The sequence below is a fragment of the Ctenocephalides felis genome, unplaced genomic scaffold, assembly GCF_003426905.1.
Source record: "Ctenocephalides felis isolate EL2017-DRISC unplaced genomic scaffold, ASM342690v1 CF-g0.4_SCAFFOLD_03572, whole genome shotgun sequence".
Classification (NCBI taxonomy): domain Eukaryota; kingdom Metazoa; phylum Arthropoda; class Insecta; order Siphonaptera; family Pulicidae; genus Ctenocephalides; species Ctenocephalides felis.
In genome coordinates this window covers 32,979,357-32,985,458 of record NW_020539726.1, presented here as the reverse complement: position 1 = coordinate 32,985,458, position 6,102 = coordinate 32,979,357, and the positions used below count along the sequence as shown (strand labels likewise).

Here is a 6,102-nt window from a genome sequence, read left to right as displayed (position 1 = left end):
TAAATAAATTTGAAAATTAAACAGTCACAAAATCTGACGATTCAGAATTTTTCAAAAAACAAACAAATATCATTTTGAGGAGCAACTGTTATTACAAATTTAATTTCTGCTATTCCATATATTGGAAATTCAATTGTTCAATGATTATGAGGAGGATTTGCAGTTGATAATGCTACTTTAACTCGATTCTTTATGATTCATTTTTTATTACCATTTATTATTTCTGCTTTTGTAATAATTCATTTGCCATTTATTTTACATGTAGGTGTTTTTATTGAGCTTAATTTTGATAGTATGATAATACATTTATTTTTCTTCTTTTGTTTTGAAATCCAAAATTCCTAACTTTAGAGTTGTTAATTCAGTTTACCCAATGAATTGTAACGACTGTAATTGTTGCTATATTGTGAAAAGTTTCCAAAATATCTCTAAATGAATAAATCAACATTTCTAATTTATGCATTGTATGGAAAAATTAAATTTATTATAAATTTTTGCCAATGGCTTCCAAAGACTTTTTAATCGAAAATTTGATTGCCATTATTTTTTGCTTCTATCTTTGCTTAAACATATTTTCAGTAGATTTCAATATTTAAAATCCGTATGCAAAATCTTTTTTCCCAATTTGTGAATATAAAGAAATTTAATGTTTCTCTATTTTAGATATACCTGCATTATGTTTTATTTACTCATTATTAAAAATTTCATTAACATAAATTTTATGTAGTTGCATTCAAGTTTATTTTGTTTTTCTAGACAAAAAATAGTTTCAATAGACAAGAAACGTTTACAAAGCATTAATATGTATAAAACAATATTTTTAGATAGAAAATGCTATTTTTTTCAGAAAAAACATATAAGAAAATATTGAATCGTTTTTTTCCAGACATACTTCTTTTATTACTCCTATTTTATAATTTAATACATTCAAAAGATATTCTGTTTTAAAACAATAAGTAGTAATTAATTATTAAAATACTTAGAAATAAATAGGTATTTTATACAAATATTTATTTTGTTTCAGGATGCACTCGTGAGAAAGAATGTTCAGGTAAGCTCAAAAATTTATATATATATATATATATATATATATATATAAAGTTTCTGTTTATATTTATTACCATAAATAAATGATTTATTAATAATTCTCTCGGCTTTTGTCACCTTTGAATTAATCGCCAATTAAACGAATAATAATAATCCATTATTACAATCGACTTGTAGCATCCTAATTATCTTTGTAATTACAAATAATTGTATTTGGAAACACACTAACTAAATGATTATTATCGATACAAACACTATAAAGAGATGTGTTCAAATACATTATTATTATGTATTTAAGTGTATTTAACTATCCATTATTCATTTTCTATGTATCATTAATTTCATCAATACATTGACGAGACGATTATTTTAATTAATGAGAATATAAATATGATCGACGGTAGTCGTTTGAGTAAATCTTAGATATTAAAATTTGTGTTGTTCGGTTAACTGTGATTGACAAATATACTCGTCATGGATATAAAACACTGACCACTGACACTGACACTGACCACTGACACTGACAGTGACCACTGACACTGACACTGACCACTGACACTGACCACTGACACTGACCACTGACACTGACCACTGACCACTGACCACTGACCACTGACACTGACCACTGACACTGACCAATGACACTGACCAATGACACTGACCATGACACTGACCAATGACACTGACCAATGACACTGACCAATGACACTGACCAATGACACTGACCAATGACACTGACCAATGACACTGACCGATGACACTGACCGATGACACTGACCAATGACACTGACCAATGACACTGACCAATGACACTGACCAATGACACTGACCAATGACACTGACCAATGACACTGACCAATGACACTGACCATGACACTGACCAATGACACTGACCAATGACACTGACCAATGACACTGACCAATGACACTGACCAATGACACTGACCAATGACACTGACCAATGACACTGACCAATGACACTGACCAATGACACTGACCAATGACACTGACCAATGACACTGACCAATGACACTGACCAATGACACTGACCAATGACACTGACCAATGACACTGACCAATGACACTGACACTGACCAATTTAAATTGGATTTTTTTTGAAGAAAACAAAATTTATTCTGAAATGTCAAGTTTAGAATGTTTTGAGACTATGATTATAACAAAATAAGTAGTTTGCCTTAAGGCAAGTTGCATAAAGTAAATAAAAATGTATAAAAATATAAATATATTTATTATTACTAATAAAAATATTTGGAGATGCCGGGGATCGAACCCGGGGCCTTTCACATGCAAAGCGAACGCTCTACCACTGAGCTACATCCCCACATACTGCTGTATATGTAATTTTTGTATCTGCGCGAGTGGACAAATAATTACAAGAACAAGAACAAGAACAAGAACAAGAATGTATTGATGACGAAATGCTCCAGATTTTTTCTTATTGAATTCTGAATGTTCGGTCTACTATTTGATACAAATGCTTTGTATTCAACACTCTAACTCTATTAATAATTATACTCGTATGTATTTTGGTCTTTAAAAATTTTTTTTTTTTTGTAAATTAGGATCAACAAAGTTTCAACTCTTCGATTTTTTTCGAACAGTTTATTTTAAAAGTTCTCAATATTTTTGGTTTTGTCATTAGAATATCTTATTAATTGCAATCAGCAGTGTAAGTGCACTTTGCCTTTGGGCAGGTTGCATAAACTTCCAAAATTTCGCAACTTTCAATAAAACTTTGCAATTTTGATGCAATCCATTACATACTTTTGCAAGAAAATAATTAATTTACTATGTAAAAACAATTTATTTGCCATTATATTTATTATTAACTTCCCGTAGGGTAAGTTATTGTAATGGGCCGAAAATCGAAATTGAAAATTTGTATATTTCTCGACGTTTTGAAGGTTTCTGAACATTTTGGCATACCTCAGAAAAAATGGATGTGTGTGTGTGTGTTTGTGTATGTATGTATGGATACAATTTTTCGTCCACGTTTTCGGGGGTACGGATCAACCGATTTAAATGGTTCAAAAAACATTGGATTCCTATTGATAGGGAAATGTGCTGATTAGCTTTTGGCAAAGGCAGGTCCAGCCGTTACGGAGATATGGAGCAAAGAGTGCAGAAAATAGAAATTGAGTTTTTGAGTGAACGGAGTATTCGATTTGAATGATCCAAAAAGCATTCAGTTCGTAATGATGGGGAAAAGTGGTTGTTAATTTTTGGCAATGGCAGGCCCAGCCACTTCGAAGATACAAGGCTAAATGTGTAAAAAATGGCAGTTTTTGAGAGAACTAAGCGTCTAATTTAAATGATTCAAAGAACTTTCAGCTTGTTTTAACAAAATAATAGATTTTGGGAAAAAAATTGTATAATTTTTTTTTTTTTTAGTTTTTTTGTATATCGAAAATAATTCAGATTTTATTTTTACTAAAGTTCTAATATACTTTAAACAAATAATTTTAACTTTGCAATTCAGTTTATATATTTCTTATAAATATTAGACAATGTTATAATATTTATTATAATCTATTTGAAAACATTAAGTATTTCTCAAACATTTCGTTACGGTACGGGAAGTTCCAGCAAATTGCGTTAAGGCACGATGCCATACACCCCACTAGTTTGCCATTATATTTATTATTTTAAAATAGTTCTTATGTGAATTATTATTGAATAATATATTTCAAATTTCTGAAATGAAAATTTAATTTGAGCAAGTTTTAAAAAAATACATTTAGTTTGTTTTTCTGAGAAAATATTACTTTTATATTTATATAATAATCAAAATAGTGACTTCAATAAAATTTTGCGACAACAATTTTCGTTAAATGTTAGGTTTAAGTTAAGAGTTTCAGAGCTATATCTGATGTGCAAGTTTTGCTATTTTAAACGGAAAGTATTAATATATTAATACTCTATATAAGATCTTATAAGATGGACTTATTTTTTTTTAAATTTTACTAATACCTAGTTATTGGTTGCTATTATTGGAATCTTTGCAGGCCTAACCTTTAGGATTTTTCTTAAGGCCCTGAATAATGAACACAATGAACATTATCATCGTACAAAGTTGCCAAAAAATTTTCTTCAACAATTAACTATAGTTAATTAACTATTATAATCGGCAAGATTTCCATCTGATGTCAAAAAATTTTGATTAAATTTCTATAAAATTTGTAGCAAAACCGTAGAAAATTTGTTTTGCACTTTTCTGCTAAAGAAACGGCTCGACTGATGGCAATTACATTTTTGAGAAAACGTCGACGAAAAGTTTTTTTTGGCTTTTATACACATACAATTATTATAATACAAGATTTTTGAAGAATTACTTTTTGAATTATAATATTTTATTTTTAGGTAATTTATATTTTTAACTTCCCGTAGTAAGTTATTCCTAGTAATCGCAAAAAAATCGAAAATGAAATTTTTGATATATCTTCACGGTTCAAACATTTCTGAACATTTTGGCATACTTTAGAAAAAATTTCGTCGAGTACTTTAAAAATGATTAAAAAAGCATTTGATTCCTATTGATGGGAAGACGTGCTGATTAGTTTTTAGCAAAGGCAGGTCTAACCGAAGAAGATACGGGGCAGAAGATGTAAAAAAATTGCTATTCAATTTTTGAGAAACGGAGCGATTTGATTTGACTGAATAAAATCACCCGTATTGGTGAAATGAAAAAATGGTTAATTTTTTTGGAAGGTAGGTCTTACAATTTTGGAGATTCTATAAACTTGAATGTCTATAGTTCAAACAAATGTTCTTGATATTTTCGACAATATAGATCAACCAACATAAATGGTTTTCAAAATTTTCAAAAAATTACAAAATTTACAAAGGAAAACAAAATTTAAAAAAAATCAAATTTTTTAAATAAATTTCAAAATTCTAAAAAAAATCTAATTTTTCCAAATTTTTAAAGAAGTTAGAAAGCCGTTAAAAATTTTAAATTAAGGTATGAAGTGTTCCAGCAACACTCTTCAATACTTTTAATTTAGAACTTTAAAGTTTCTGACTTCTGAATATATTTGCTTTTTAGTATATTTTAAGCTGCATAAATAAATATTTAATAAATAAAAAAAATTGCAATCGAAAATAAAAGACTACATTTTTTTGCAACGTGTCGAAACTTACCCACTAGAATTAAAAAATGTAGATAAAAAATGAAGGACAGAATGTCATCAAATTTAAAGAAATAAATTTTGCAACTTATATATATATATATATATATATATATATAATTATCAATATAATTCATTTCTACTGATACATCATATAAAACCGATTATCACACACGTCAAACGCCTTTAACCACTTTGTAAGAAACGCTTCTTATAAAATTATCGATGCAATATTATCAGTCATTTTGCATTGATTACCTTTTAATTATAAAGCCATAATAATTACATGATAGTCATTCAAATCTGCAATATAATGTCTACTTCTATTGTGATACTAATTATAAATAAATGGAGAGAAGCGCCACGCGTGTTTTCTGATTGATAGATATCATCGTTAGATGATAATAAATTGTGCAAATAAAATAGTGTTAGTAATAGATTTAGGGGAAACCGGGGTAATAAGTGTTTATGTACTAAACTAAAAATGACGGAGATGTGGAGGATTTTAAGGCAAGGTGTGAGTCGCTTTTGGTCAAGTTGTACTTTTTTTGAGTAGCTCTTTGCCGATTGAAAAGCTTTTTAGAACTTTGCATCTCTGAACAAGTCTTACTTATTCAATAATCCCAATTGCACGTTTTTATAAAAATTGCAGGCATTCATACCTTTTGAGATTCTACTAGCATCTTCCAATTAAAGAGATTCTGCAGCATAACAGACAAATGTTTTGGCAAAGCCATGTTATGAAACTTTCCATACAAAATATTGTCAAAAGCCATGTGGATGGTTTGAGGTCAGGCGTATTTCTCAGATTGTCAGATAAAAACCTAACCTAGCCTAGAAACCGCACAAATGTCAAAAAAACGATCATAGATAACAGGGTCTTTCTGACTCAGCTCAATAATATACG

General features: G+C 29.0%; 1 non-coding gene across 1 annotated transcript; it reads right to left on the bottom strand.

Moving 5' to 3' along the window:
- Window positions 1-2,317: 2,317 nt before the first annotated feature.
- Window positions 2,318-2,389, bottom strand: Trnaa-ugc. The gene has a single exon. It is a non-coding gene; the product is annotated as a tRNA-Ala (tRNA).
- Between the last annotated feature and the right edge of the window lie 3,713 nt (window positions 2,390-6,102).